At 41.1% G+C, this 15,907-nt stretch overlaps 1 non-coding gene across 1 annotated transcript; it reads left to right on the forward strand.

Annotated features, from left to right (window-relative positions):
• Positions 1-15,068: 15,068 nt before the first annotated feature.
• Positions 15,069-15,171, forward strand: LOC126029119 (U6 spliceosomal RNA). Its single transcript, XR_007502771.1, has one exon. It is a non-coding gene; the product is annotated as a U6 spliceosomal RNA (small nuclear RNA).
• Positions 15,172-15,907: the final 736 nt, after the last annotated feature.

The raw sequence follows: 15,907 nt of genomic DNA on the forward strand, positions 1-15,907 counted from the left end.
ACTGAGAGGAGAAGCAGGCAGCAGTGTCATGGTAAGGTCTGCCTTGGTAGGACCATTTTTGCCTCATCTGCCCTCAGTGCAGTAGAGGGAACGACAGTCCAGTCCCACCCCCTCATCCATATAATGTACCTGGGATGGATTGCACTGGGCTCTGGGTGGACCCAAAGGCCAACTGGTCACCCAAGGGATGCTGAAACATTGGTGCTCAGGACACAGAAGAGAGAACCACGATCTGCAGGAGCTGAGTTTTGTGCCACCATATGGGCTTGCTGCTGTGGGTTGGGGGCTTATTTCGGGAGAACGATTCAGTATGTAATGCTCCCCTTTCTTCCTCTCCAAGCCAGAACCCAAGGCCCCAGAAGCTTTAATTACAAGTGCTAAGCCCGGCAGTGCCTAGTGTCCAGCAGAGGGTGAGTAGCTCTAAGGTGCTCAACAGAGACACCAATTGGATTCAACATCTAGGGGTACTGCTATTTGGGCTGGTATCACTAGGACATATCTGGGGATAAATGTAGACCCTCTCTTCCTACCCTCTCCTATTTTAGAAGCCCTGGCAGCCAAACGCACAGTGTATAAGTTCTGACGTATCAGCAACATCACTTGGAATTCCTGGAAAACTGCATTTCTATTTAATACTGGACCACACCAATTTTGACACCAATGCCTGTTGGAAGCAACCTAGTATTCAAAAGAAAAGAAGTGACAATATGATCAACTAACAACAAGAGTTACTAAACCTTCTGTTCATGACTTAATAACCTCTTTGTGAGATACAATACTTTTTACAATTTTTTTCTTGCTGTATTCTTTTGTTTTTTGTTTTTGTTTTTGTTTTTTGTTTCTTTTGTTTGTTTGTTTTTGTGGTGTTTGGGTCACACCCTGCAGCGCTCAGGGGCTATTCCTGGCTCCAGGCTCAGAAATTGCGCCTGGCAGGCACAGGGGACCATATGGGACACCGGGATTTGAACCGATGACCTCCTGCATGAATGGCAAATGCCTTACCTCCATGCTATCTCTCTGGCCCCTTCTTTTGTTTTCTTTTCTTTCATTTCTTTCTTCTTTCTTTGAAAAATAATTCCCTGGGGCTAGATAGATAGCATAGTGCGTAGGGCACTTGCCTTGCATGGGGCCAACATGGGTTCAATCCCCAGCACCTATTAGGGCTTAGGATCCCTGAGCCCACCAGGAGTACTTTCTGAGCAGAGTCAGGAGAAAGCCCTGAGTACTATAGGTAAGGCTCCCCCGCAAAAAAAAAAAAAAAAAAAAAAAAAATTATGGACTCTTAGCCAGGGGAACTTCTTTGGTTCTTTGTCCCCCTCAATCTTATCAATGCCTCTTTCCTGCTTTTAGTGAACTCTGGATCCTGGTTTGGGTCCTGGGCTGGCATCATGGAACTCTTTTCTCAATAAAACTCACCTTTGCAAACATTTCTTGTGTTTGATAAAAGTTACTTCACAAGCCTTGCACGCACCTGACTCCCCACCCAGTAGGAGGACACAATTCCAGAATGGCCCAGGTGAGGTCAGGAAAGTCTGTCCAGGAGTGTCATGCCTTATCACACCAGCTCTGCTCTGGCAGCTTTCTGGGGGCTCCTTTGGCAGCAGAGAGAGGCCAGGTGTGTTGTAAGGCCACCAACAGTGAGGAGCAGCAGCTGGTGATGTCCTGCCCATGCCCAACTAGAACCTCTTCCGTCCCCCATATGTACATGGGTTCAAGCCACAGCACCAGTCACATCTCCCAGCATGTCAGGGAGATGTGGTCAGCACAATGACTCACACACAAACACTCCGCGTGTGTTACCTGCGTAACCAATGCTCCAGACCCTGACACTCTAATTAATGTTTGTTTTTTGTTTTGTTTTGTTTTTTTATTTTTATTTTTTTGGGGGGGTCACACCCGACGGTGCTCAGGGGTTACTCCTGGATGTCTGCTCAGAAATCGCTCCTGGCAGGCACGGGGGACCATATGGGACACCGGGATTCGAACCAACCACCTTTGGTCCTGGATTGGCTGCTTGCAAGGCAAATGCCGCTGTGCTAGAGATAGAGAGATCCGGGCCCTAATTAATGTTTGTTAATAAAAGAGGAAAGATGAGGAGTTATAGGGAATTCGAGTCAAGATATTTAAAAGAGAGTAGGAGTAAGATTTGTTTGCTTTTAATTAATTTTTAACTAACACACTGTGATTTACAAAGTTATTCATAGTTGTGTTTCAGGCTATAATTATTCAGCATCAAATCCTTCATCAGTGTCAACTTACCTCTACTAAAGTTCCTACACTAATTGTCTCTGAAGAAAGATGATGTGAGACAAGGGAAAGAAATTATAAATGAACAGATTTTGTTTTAAAAAAATAAGACAGTATGGGGCCTGAGAAAGAGCATGGAGGTAAGGCGTTTGCCTTTTTTGCAAAAGGACAGTGGTTTGAATCCCGGGTTCCCATATGGTCCCCTGTGCCTGTCAGGGGCCTCTGAGCATATAGCTAGGAGTAAACCCTGAGCGCTGCCGGGTGTGACCCAAAAACAAAAAAAAAGAAAAAAAATAGAAAAAAAATAAGACAATAGAGAACAAAGTTGACAAAAGTATTTGTCTGAGAAAAGATTTTTTTCTATTTAGTTTCTGCTATTTAGCAAAACAAACTTATCGTAGAATTTGGGAGCTAAAGGGATAATACTGTTCTGTTTAATATTTCCAAATAAAAAGCTACAATAGAGAGGGCGAGAATAATAGTATGGTTGGTAGTTTACTTACCTTGTATAGGGTTCATCCAGGTTTGATTCCTGGCATTCCCTGAGCCCCACTGGGAGTGCTCATTGGTCTAGGACCCAGATTAGACTCTGATTACCCCTGGGCATGACTCAACAAAGCAAAACAAACAAAACAGTGTGAAAAGTGCAATAGAGGGTTGGGGGGGCCGAAGCGATAGCTAAGTGGTAGGGCATTTGTCTTACAAGTGGCTGACCCAGGACAAACCTCAATTTGCTATATGGTCCCGAGGCCAGGAGTGATTTCCGAGTGCATAGCCAGAAGTAACCTGTGATTGTCACCTTGTGTGGCTTACAAACAAAACACACAAAAAATACAAAAATGGCAACAGAACAATAAGATGAGATATGACATGTGTAAACGAGTGTGTTCCTTGACTTCCAAGAAAGTATTTACAGCACTACAAGTAACCCTGAAAGCAACATGAGAACAAGCTCCCTATATACACACAGCAGCAGGGGCTTCTCGAGAAACAGGACTAGAGGAAGATGCCATGGCTCTGGAGAAGGCAGCTGGGAATGAATGGCAAGTGCTATGTGACTCTTCCACCAAAGCTCTCGTGAAAGCATCACTTCTGACAGTGGGGAGAAATGAAGACAGACTGGAAAGACACTTTTCTATTTCAGTTTGCCAATCAATGGGAAAAAGCGAAGAGCTGCAGGATTTGTTGAGGGGCTGGCTGTAATACAGTACTAGCCAAAATTACATTGAAAGAGGAAATGGCATCCTGAAGGAACAAGATTAGGTTGTTTTAACAGAGCTAAACTCAGAGGAAGATGAGATGAGCTCTAGTGGAGAGGAGAGATAAGATAATGCAGCAGGAAGGGCAGAGACCTGGGTTCAATCCCAGCACTGTCACGGCTGATCCCCGAGCACAGAGCCCTGAGTGAGACTGGGACAGAGCACTGTCTAAAACATCTAAAACCCTAAAGAGTCCACAGTAAAACTCCTAGAAACAACTAACCAATACAGCAGAGTGGCTGGCTACAAAGTCAATACACAAAAGACAGTAGCATTTCTCTATACCAGTGGTCCTCAAACTATGGCCCGCGGGCCACATATTGTATTTGTATCTGTTTTGTTTCTTCATTGCAAAATAAGATATATGCAGTGTGCATAAGAATTTGTTCATAAGTTTTGTTTTTACTATAGTCAGACCCTCCAATGGTCTGAGGGACAGTGAACTGGCCCCCTGTTTAAAAGTTTGAGGACCCCTGCTCTATACAAATAACAAAATTGAGGAGAGATTAAAAATACAATTTCATTTAGAATAGTATCAAAAATATTAGGTACCTAGAAATCAACCTTTCAAGGGAAGTGAAGAACCTATACCAGGGAACCTTCAAATCACTTAAAAAAGAAATTGAATAAGATCTAAGGAAATGGAAGAACATCCCATGCTCTTGAGTAGGTAGAATCAACACAATAAAAATGACTATCCTACCCAAACTACTATATAGATTTAATGCAATCCCTATCCAAATTTTGCCATCATTCTTTAAAGAATTAGAACAATCAATCATAAAATTCATCTGGAACCACAAAAGACCCAGAATAGTCAAACATATTGAAAAACAAGAAGCTTTGGCATCTTTTTACTTAACCTGAAACTATACTATAAAGCCATAGTGATTAAAACAGCATGGTACAGGAACAAAGACAGGACCTCAGACCAGTGGGTTAGAATAGAATTTCCAGACATAAACCCCTTGATATACAGTCATATTTGTCATATTTTTGTCATATTTGACAAAAGAGCCAAGAACTTGAAATGGAACAAAGAAAGTCTCCAACAAATGGTGTTGGTACAACTGGAAAAACACATGTAAGAAATTGAAAATTGACCCATACCTCACTCCTTATACAAAAGTCAACTCAAAATGGATCAAAGACCTTGAAATCAGACCCGAATCTATAAGGCTTATCCAGAATACAATAGGCAGAACACTCTAAGATCTATATATCAAGAAGGTCTTTGAGATGGAGCACCAATGGCAAGAACTTTAGCATCAAACATAAACAAATGGAACTATATCAAACTAAAAATCTTCTGCATGGCAAAATAATCCCTATTTAACACAAGAAGACAGTTAACTGAATGGGAAAAAAATCTTTGCACTCAGCACGTCAGATAAAGGGCTGATATCCAGAATATACAGAGCACTCAGAAAGCTGAGCCCCCCCCCCAAACCAAATAATGCCATAAAAAATGGGGAGATGAAATGAATAGACACTTCTCTGAGGAAGACTGAAAGATGGTCAACAAACACATGAAAACATGCTCACCTTCACTCGTCACTAGGGAAATCCAAATCAAGACAACAATGAGGTACCACCTTACACCAGTGAGGATGGCTCACATCAAAAATAATGGGAACAATCTCTGTTGGTGGGGATGCGGTATGAAAAACACTCTCATCCACTGCTGGTGGGAATGTCCCTGAGTCCAACACCTATGGAAAACAGTCTGAAGAGTGCTCAAAGAACTCAGAATTGAGCTGCCATTTAACCCAGCAATTGCTCTCCTACCCACAAGTATCTACCCACAAGTCAGAAGGACATTCATCCTAAAGTATGTATGCACCCCACTATTTATCGCAGCACTTGGTATAATATCCAAGTCTTGGAACCAACCTTGATGAGTGAATCATTAAGATGTGTTATCTGAGGAGCCACTGAACCCTGCTGGAACTCAGATGCCAGCACCCCTATCTGCCTCTCTTCTGTGCTGTGCTGCATTTTCGGCCTGATTTCATCCTGTGTGTGGCTCATCTGCAGACGGCCCGCCTTCCCTGGAGCCTTCCGTGGAGGTGAGTCTACACGCCCAGAAAGGGAGGAGCCAGAGGAGCACGGCCGTGCACAACATTTAGCCAACGAATACAACCACAACACGTAGAAAAATCCACAATACAAGTGTGACAAGATGTGGTATCTATACACAATGGAATACTACATGGCAGTCAGAAATGATACAATTATAGACTTTGCTGCAACGTGGATGGACCTAGAACATATTATGTTAAACAAAGTAAGCCACAAGATGAAAGATAAACACAGAATGATAGCACTGTTCTGAAGCACCTAGAACATATACCATATATACAACTAATATTCAATGATCAAATAACAGGATTTAGCAGGGTAGAATCTCCAAACACTGTAACAGTACACATATACTGGGGAGTAGTGCCCAAAACACATGAAAGAGGAACAACACAAACTCTCGACTACACATTATACCATAAAGAAACCAGCAACAGCAGAAACAGCAGCATAGAGAGAACAGGTATGTAATCAGCCTTTTACTACAAAGGCCCATAATCATCTCTTAGGGATCTTATACAGGATTACAGGTAAAGAAAACCATGGGAAATCACTGACTCCAACGGAAGCATTTCAAAATAATATGTGTTAATGCCTTAAGCTTACTATATTTAAAATAACCTCTCAGCTTTTCTGTCCACAAGCCTTCTTGGATTCAAAGGGTGGACAACCTAAGATGGCACCTCGTTGCTCAGCCACACGAGATACCATACCCAGCTTGCGTTACGAAAATGTCTCGATAAAACTCTTTAACATACCCTTAATGTCTAGGTTATACCTTCTTTTAGGACCTGAAGCACGTGACCAGCCATACCACCGAAGCAGCAACTGTGACCTACAGTCTTATACTACAGGGCTTACTCATGGAACACATTCAAGCAAACTAATATTCCCTTGCTCTTTTCTCCTCTCTTCTCACTACTTCTTTTTTCTTTTTCTCTTTAATTTTATTTTTTCTTTTCTTCTTTTCTGCACCTTTCATATGCTTTCCCCTTTCCCCCCTTTAGAAATCCAACTATCCCTTCACCCCTCAATCCCATCCAGATTTCCCACTTTATTAAAACTATTTACCCTCAGTTCTTAATTCATTAGGCATCAAGACTGACCTCCTACCCCAACGAACCAGTTCCCAGCACCCAAGCAAAGGGACACCCACTCAAACCCACACCTCTTCCCCGGAAAGAAAGACAACCAACACCCCTGCTGACTCATGCTGTGTATCCCTTCTTACCAACTCTTCCTAACGTGGACTGTTGCTTGATACCAGATTTAGCTCTAAAAGGATCCCCAATGCAAGAAATCTACCCAAGACCTCCCTGCCGCAAATATTTTGCCAATCTCAAGAATGTCAGGGTGTGTGATGAAAAGGCACCCTGGAACTCACACCCCACAAGAAAATCTCAAAAGACAATGGGGAAACCTATACATCCATCATAAGTATAAGACCTATGTAGCACTACCTCTTTACCTGCTTTTCCCCAAATATAAGGTAGTCTCCTGCATCACTTTGTTCCTTTAATTACTTTTTTATTTCATTTTTTTGTTTTTTCTTTCTTTTTCTTTTTTTTTTTTTTTTTTTTGGTTTTGGTTTTTGAGCCACACCTGTTGGTGCTCAGGTGTTACTCCTGGCTATCTGCTCAGAAATAGCTCTTGGCAGGCAAGGGGGATCATATGGGATGCCGGGATTTAAACCTTAGGTCCTGGATTGGCTGCTTGCAAGGCAAACACTGCTGTGCTATCTCTCTGGCCCCTTTTTATTTCATTTTTTAAATCATTTTTCTTTTTGTATGTGTAAGCACATATATTTTTATTTATTTTTTATTTTTTTTATTTTTTTTGGTTTTTGGGCCACACCCAGCGGTGCTCAGGGGTTACTCCTGGCTGTCTGCTCAGAAATAGCTCCTGGCAGGCACGGGGGACCATATGGGACACCGGGATTTGAACCAACCACCTTTGGTCCTGGATCGGCTGTTTGCAAGGCAAATGCCGCTGTGCTATCTCTCCGGGCCCATCTATTTTTATCTTTTTTGGGTGTGTGACTTGTTTTTGTTTTCTTCTTTTTCCACCCCCAAATTAACCAGCAATATAATGAAGCACCATTTCTTCTTGCAAAGGCACACTAAAAAAAGGGGGTAATCTTATGTATATAAACAAGCTCTTATCTACTAGGGATAAGAACTCATACTTATTTACAATTCAGGGGCATTTCCCACCTTGAAAGTGTCATGTGCACCCAACTTAGACCCCAGGTGATTAGACATTGACTGTCCAGCTTGAACCCTGGATCCCAGACATAGAAACGACACAGTTCTTCACAACAGCTACAGGAACCAAATCCCATCCAGGACATCCTTAATACTGCTCGAGCACCAACTTGTGCCAGCTCTAAATGATATCCTGACAACGAGGAAATTGGGAACAACTGAACCTAAGAGAAGGTTATCCTATTTCACCAGCTAACGATAAGACAAAATCAGAAGACTTGTCACCCTTTGGTCTGCGCAAAAGCCAAGATCACGATCTACAGATGCCTGGCTGATAGAACCATGACCGGACAGTATGTATCCTGGGACCAATAAAAAAGCCCTAGTCTAGGGTTTGTTTGACGACCTGAATAACAACCATGACTTCCAGAGATCTGACTGAGGCAATTGCAACTGAATGGGTCTTCTGGAAACATAACGAAAGACTCTATCCCAGGCTCCATCCAAGCTTCAGCGCAAGGACCAAGACCAACAACCACAGAAGTCGGATTAAAATGACACTGAGGAAGCAGAACTTCTAGAATCACAAATAAAGACTTCATCATAAGTTCCACTCCTTGAGCTGTGCAGAGACTGAGATTTCTAGATACAGAGGTCTGATTTTATCATCCAGAACGGAGCAGAAGTCTTCCATACACCACAAAAGCACCAAGGGGAGAATAAATGAACTTGAAAGGAGTCTATAGTAAATCCCATGACAATATACTCCAAGGGTGGAGAAACCCTGTATCTCTTAGGCCAATGGAATTCCTTTTCGAATGACCCCAATATTTACTGTGCCTATGCAGGAGGAAAAAAAAAAAAGAGACAAAAAGCACAAAATAGGGGCCGGGCGGTGGCACTAAAGGTAAGGTGCCTGCCTTGCCTGTGCTAGCCTTGGACGACCGCGGTTCGATCCCCCGGTGTCCCATATGGTCCCCCAAGCCAGGAGCAACTTCTGAGCACATAGCCAGGAGTAACCCCTGAGCATTACCGGGTGTGGCCCAAAAATAAAAAAAGCACAAAATAATCTTTTTTTTTAATTTATTTATCTAGTTTTTGTCGATTTCTTTGTTTTGTTATGGATATTGAAGTTGTCTCCATTTTTATTTATATATTTATTTTTCTTTCTTCTTTTCTCTTATTTTTTCTTTTTGTGCTCTGTCATGTTTTTTAATTTCAAGACCATGGCAATTATGTGGTGCTTATCTTTATTGCTATAGTGCTCACTGGATATTTTATTTGATACTTCTTTTTGTACTGTTGTGGTGTTTCACCTTCTTTTTCCCCTTCGTCTCTCAAACCGAGGATGAGAGCCTCTAGAAGAACTCCACCCATTGTTGGCGTATTTGATTTTTACCCCATTTTATTACTTTTCTCTTCCTCAAACAAAACCACATAACTTAAACTATCAAGTCCCGCCTCCCAATGAGGGGGAGGTACCAAGACCAAACAGTTGTAAGAACACTAAGTAGTAAGCTAGACACAGAGGGGACCACTCATTCTAACAGCCCCGGGGGTGAGGGTGGAGGATATAGGAGATAGGATGGGAATGGAGGTGGAGGGAGGACAATTGGGTGATGGGAATTTTCCAGGTTCAATATTAATATGTACCTAAAATATTACTGTGAATGATATGTAAGCCACTATGATTAAAATAAAAATTATATTAAAAAAGATAAGTCAATTTTAAGATAAGTCAATTGACAGTTTCTAAAATGTAATGTTAGTCATAAGATAACTTTATAAAGTGTGAAAATATCAATGGGTCATGATAATATTAGAAATGCAATGACAGGGGCCGGAGAGATAGCATGGAGGTAAGGTGTTTGCCTTTCATGCAGGAGGTCATCGGTTCGAATCCCGGCATCCCAGATGGTCCCCCGTGCCTGCCAGGAGCAATTTCTGAGCATGGAGCCAGGAGTAACCCCTGAGCACTGCCGGGTGTGACCCAAAAGCCACAAAAAAAAAAAAAAAAAAAAAGAAATGCAATGACACTTTATTGTCATCACCACAAAGACAGGTCTGTGAAACTGATTTTAAGTGTCTTTAATAAATATCTCTAGTATTTCATTTTCTAAATTACAATTGCAGTTTTCATATTTCCCTTCTTGAGCCTTAATGCTAACTTCAAGGACACTAACTTGGGAAGCTGGTGTGTCCTGAGAATAGAGTGGAGAGCCTAGCCCGAAAGCCCCCTTCAGAGCTCCAAGGTGGGGGGCTTGTGCCCCACCCAGCAGCACTGGCTTTGATCTTGCTGCAAGCAGAGATTACACCACTCCTGCTGACTCGGGCTCATTACTGCTCACCTCCAGCAGAATTAAGTACTTTATTTAGTAATTTAGTACTTGATTTGTAATTAAGACTTTATTTATTTATTTCTTAGAGTCCCAAACTCTAAGAAATTTAACTCTTTTAGCTGAGAAGGTATTAAATCTGGTTGGTGAAGCCATTAATAATTAGTCAATTAGTGCAAATTGTTTTCAACAATGGCTGCTATCAAATGTCAAAAACTGCCTACATTTCCACAGGTTTCCTTTGGCAAGAAGGAGCAGTGAATTGGGTTTACATTCTTTGCAAAAGATGAATTGTTATCCATATATGGTGACCTTGGTAATCAGCTAAGGATCAAAAGGAATAAATAAGGTTAGAAAGAGTGTGACTGTGTGATTTATGTAAAAAGATAGTGAATTAGGGGCCAGTAAGGTGGCGCTAGAGGTAAGGTGTCTGCCTTGCAAGCGCTAGCCAAGGAAAGGACCACGGTTCGATCCCCTGGCATCCCATCTGGTCCCCCCAAGCCAGGGGCAATTTCTGAGCAAGTAGCCAGGAGTAACCCCTGAGCATCAAACCAAAAAAAAAAAAAAAAAAGATAGTGAATTTATGATACTGCATGATCAAACTGAATTATTATCATTTTTAAATTAAAAATGATTTAATATTTTGTATAGTAAAGTCTACAAAATAGGAACTTAAATCCTCTAAAATCATGTGACAGTGCTCATAGAACATTGGATCCATAAAAATGATAATAAAAATCTAGGTTTTCCAAATGCAATTTAATATTTATCTGTCTAATGCTTGCTTTGTGTGTTCTGTAAATTTAAGAAAGTTTTGATTTTTTTCTTGCCACCTCCAGTATATTTCTTTTTTGATGCTTAACGACACTATGTTAGTCTGCATATATATCGGCGAAAAGTTCTCTCTGTAGTGTGAATTATTCTTTATGCAGACAGGGAATTTTAAAAGTCAGCTAGGGGACTCCACAGCCCTCATCATGGGTGTCCCATATGGAGATTTCTCCAATCTTACTAACTCTTTGTTGAAGAACATAAGCCAAGACTGTTCAGCTATCTGGCAAGGCTCAAGGTGACAAGAGTAAATTTCTGTAGTTGATTTTTAAATGCATTTTAGTAAACTTAAAGCCAGTGCTTTTTGGGTAACCTATATGGAAGTGAGAAGTAAAATTAAAAGTAACACAGCTATGTTTTCTCTCTGTATAGCAATACGTGTAGAGCATTAGATAGATTTTCCCGAGGAAGACTGGCAGTGTATCTTCATAGGGATGCCTAAATGCTCAGGGAACAAGTATGTTATTTTGGTCTCCATTCAATAGAATATAATATTGGTAAGTTTCTCAAGTAGTAAGAGACAAATTTCAGGCTTTTCTGCTTCTCGAAGTTATGTAATTTTCCATCAGTAAATATTGATTATTAGTGAGTTTAGATGTGTGCTTTAGAGAAGTTCTCTGTACAATTAACCAATCATACAAGGCAGCACTTATCTAACATGCCTAATAGTGCTGCAACTTTTCTTTCATATTTTCTCCTACATTTAATTATCTTCTATATGACTAGAAATGTTATCCTCATTTTATAATAAATTAATCCATTGATGTATAATTTTTACAAATATACTTGCTACTAAACTTTTTTATCTTTCTTTTTTCAGCTTTCCATTTTATTCTTTAGTTTTGCTTTCTATTTTTAAATAACTTTGCTTTTCTTATCCTGAAACAATTGTATTATGATCAGTTAGTTCAGCTATATGATGCATTTTCCTTAAAAAAATTAAAATATGGGGCCCGGAGAGATAGCACAACGGTGTTTGCCTTGCAAGCAGCCTATCCAGGACCAAAGGTGGTTGGTTCGAATCCCGGTGTCCCATATGGTCCCCCGTGCCTGCCAGGAGCTATTTCTGAGCAGACAGCCAGGAGTAACCCCTGAGCACCACCGGGTGTGGCCCAAAAACCAAAAAAAAGAAAAAGAAAAAAAAATTAAAATATAAAATGATTATCCTGTACTTTAATAGATATTTACATATTATGAAGAAAGTAAAACTTGCAATATATGACACCAATTTTGCTTCTATCATTATTTTTTTGCTTCTATTATTATTATTATTATTTTTGGTATTTGGTACCACCCAGTAGCACTCAGGAGTTACTTTTGGCTCTGTGCTCAGAAATTGCTCCTGGCAGGCTCAGGGGGACCATATGGAATGTTGGATTCAAACCACCATCCTGCTGCATGCAAGGCAAATGCCCTCCCTCCATGCTGTCTCTCTGGTCCCCTTTTTATTTCTATTTTTTGAGTTTGAGTCTCAAATATCTTCATAACACTCTTATAGATAAAATATTTATAGATAAATACTTTTAGACAAAATACATTTGAACACATTGTGATGATGGGAAATTTGCCTTGCTTCATAACAAATTTGAAATACATAATGCTTTGTTGCTTTAAATTAACTTCTGTATTATCATTTAAGAGGAAGCTCTGTCCTCCCAAAGAAAGAGGAACACTTGCGACTCCAGAGCCTGATCGACTCAAGTAATATTCCTCTGTCTGATTGATCTGATCTGTTTCAGAAATTAAAACTGTAGAACCAAACCAGTCTGTTGCATCATTTAGAGTCAAAGTAGTATAAGGTTTCACGCCTTCTTCTAGGTAGGAACTACAGTCCTTTGCCAACCTGAAGAAGACAGAGGAGGGCCCTTTTGCCCACACTCCCCTTGCAAGATTTCTAAGATGGTAGAATTTCTTGGGAACATTTGAAGCAGGAAAGCTTCCAGGGAATATAAAGACGAAGGAGGAAAATTATAGCTTGCCCTGAAAATGTTGAGTAAAAGAATTAATACCAGGTCTAGAGGCATTTCTCTGGGACCCAGTAAGGGAAGGCAGCAAAGCTATTGTCATTATTAAACTAACAGCTAGTTAAGTTTGCAGAAAAAAAACTCAGGAACCACTTCCTGAAGCCTCCCACCTGGCTGGACAGAGAAAGGACTCCCTGGATTCAGCTGCCTCATCCCCCAGGACAGAATGCAGGCCATCCTGAAACTCCCAGAGATAGCAGTAACTACTGGAAACCCCCTGGAGACAGATGACATCTGAGCTGGTAGCTGAGACCAAATGTGATATAAATGCATCTATAAACTCTCAAATCAGAAATGTTGCTTCTTGCTCTTATGTTATATATTTCTTGTTATGTTATATTGCTATATTTTAGCCCTACACTCACCTGAAGTTGGCACCTTTACCAATGGAATCAGACAGGGAATCTTAAAAGTCAGCTAGGGGACTCCAGAGACCTCTTAATGGGGGTCCCATATGGAGATTTCTCCAATCTTACTAAATCTTTGCTGAAGAACATAAGCCAAGATTATACAGCTACCTGGCAAGGTTCAAGGTGAAGGTGAAGGGAGTAATTTTCTATGGTTGATTTTTTAAATGCATTTTAGTGAACTTAAAGCCCAATGCTCTTTGGGTAACCTACACGGAAGTCAGAAGTAAAATTAAAAGTAACACACTGAGGCCAGAGAGATAGCATGGAGGAAAGGCGTTTGCCTTGCATGCAGAAGGTCGGTGGTTGGAATCCTGGCATCCCATATGGTCCCCTGAGCCTGCCAGGAGTGATTTATGAGCATAGAGCCAGGAGTAACCCCTGAGCACTGTCGGGTGTGACCCAAAAACCAAAAAAAAAAAAAAAAAATTAAAAAAGTAACAGCTATGTTTTCTCCCTGTATAGCAATACCTGTAGACCATTAGATAACTTTTTCTGAGGAAGACTGCCAGTGTGTCTTCACAGGGATGCCTAAAAGCTCAGGGAACAAGTATAATGTTACTTTGTTCTTGATTCACTAGACTACACTAATGGGAAATTTTCTCAAGTAGTTAGAGACAAATTTTAGACATTTTTGCTTCTCAAAGTTACATAATTTTTCATCAGTAAATATTGATTGAGTTTGAGTAAGGTTTAAAATGTGCTTTAGGGGGGCCGGGCGGTGGCGCTGGAGGTAAGGTAAGCCTTACCTGCGCTAGCCTAGGAGACGGACCGCGGTTCGATCCCCCGGCGTCCCATATGGTCCCCCAAGCCAGGAGCGACTTCTGAGCGCATAGCCAGGAGTAACCCCTGAGCGTCACCGGGTGTGGCCCAAAAACCAAAAAAAAAAAAAAAAAAAAAAAAATGTGCTTTAGGGCCCGGAGAGATAGCACAGCAGCATTTGCCTTGCAAGCAGCCAATTCAGGACCAAAGGTGATTGGTTCAAATCCCGCTGTTCCATATGGTCCCCCTTGACTGCCAGGAGCTATTTCTGAGCAGACAGCCAGGAGGAACCCCTGAGCACCGCCGGGTGTGGCCCAAAAACCAAAAAAAAAAAAAAAAAAAAAAAAAAAAAATAAGTGTGCTTTAGAGAAGTTCTCAGTACAAGTAACTAATAATACAAGTCAGCATTATCTAACTCGCCTAATAGTGCTGCAACTTTTCTTTCCTGTTTTCTCCTATATTTAATTGTCTTCTGGATGACTAGAAAAGTTATCTTTATTTTATAATAAATTATTCTATTAATGTATAATTTTAATAAATATATTTGCTACTAAACTTTTTTAACTTTCTTTTTTCTACTTTCCCATTTTACTTTTTAGTTTTCCTTTCTTCTTTTTGAATAACTTTGCTTTTCTTATCCAGAAACAATTGTATTATGATCAGTTATTTCAGCTCTATGATGCATTTTTCTTAAAATATTAAAATATGGGGCCAGAGAAATAGCATGGAGGTAAGGCATTTGCCTTTCATGCAGTGGGTCATCGGTTTGAATCCTGACATCCCATATTGTTCCCTGAGCCTGCCAGGAGCAATTTCTGAGTGTGGAGCCAGAAGTAACCCCTGAGTGCTGCTGGGTGTGACCCAAAAACCAAAATAAATAAATAAATTAATTAATTAAAAAAATTAAAATATGTGCTCGCTTCTGCAGCAGATACACTAAAATTGGAATGATACAGAGAAGGTTAGCATGGCCCCTGAGCAAGGATGACATGCAAATTTGTGAAGCATTCCATATTTTTTCTCTGGACTGTCTTCTCTGCTGCCTGATCGGGCCTAAGATTTGACCCTCTGTGTGGCTTCATCCATGGAGGGCTCTCCTTCCTTGGAGGTAAGTCGACCCACCCAGAAAGGGTGGAGCCAGCTGAATTGTGCTGGATCTCTGAAGCAGAGCATAGCTCTCTGGACTGTCTTCTCTGCTGTGTGCTCGGGCTTAAGATCTGATCCTGCTGTGGGCCCGGAGAGATAGCACAGCGGTGTTTGCCTTGCAAGCAGCCAATTCAGGACCTAAGGTGGTTGGTTCAAATCCCGGTGTCCCATATGGTCCCCCGTGCCTGCCAGGAGCTATTTCTGAGCAGACATCCATGAGTAACCCCTGAGCATCACCGGGTGTGGCCCAAAAAAAAAAAAAAAAAAAAAAAAGATCTGATCCTGCTCGTGGCTTCATCCCTGGATTGCTCTCCTTCATTGGAGGTGAGTGACCTGACCATAAGGGTGCAGCCAGAGGAGCATAGCCGCTCCGCTTTGCTAAGCAGCAGCGCACAACATTTAGCCAATGAATACAACCACAACATGTAGAAAAACACACAATACAAGTGGGACAATGGGGAAACAATGCAGGCCAGCACCAGGCATAGAGAATGAAGATGGTAACTCTGATGACCCAAAAATGGCCAACCACCTAGTCAGTCTCTCAGATATGGAGTGTAGAGGAGAAATGTGGAGGATGCTCACAGAACTCAAAGAAAGCATAGATCA

Source organism: Suncus etruscus, chromosome 14 (genome assembly GCF_024139225.1).
Source record: "Suncus etruscus isolate mSunEtr1 chromosome 14, mSunEtr1.pri.cur, whole genome shotgun sequence".
NCBI lineage: Eukaryota > Metazoa > Chordata > Mammalia > Eulipotyphla > Soricidae > Suncus > Suncus etruscus.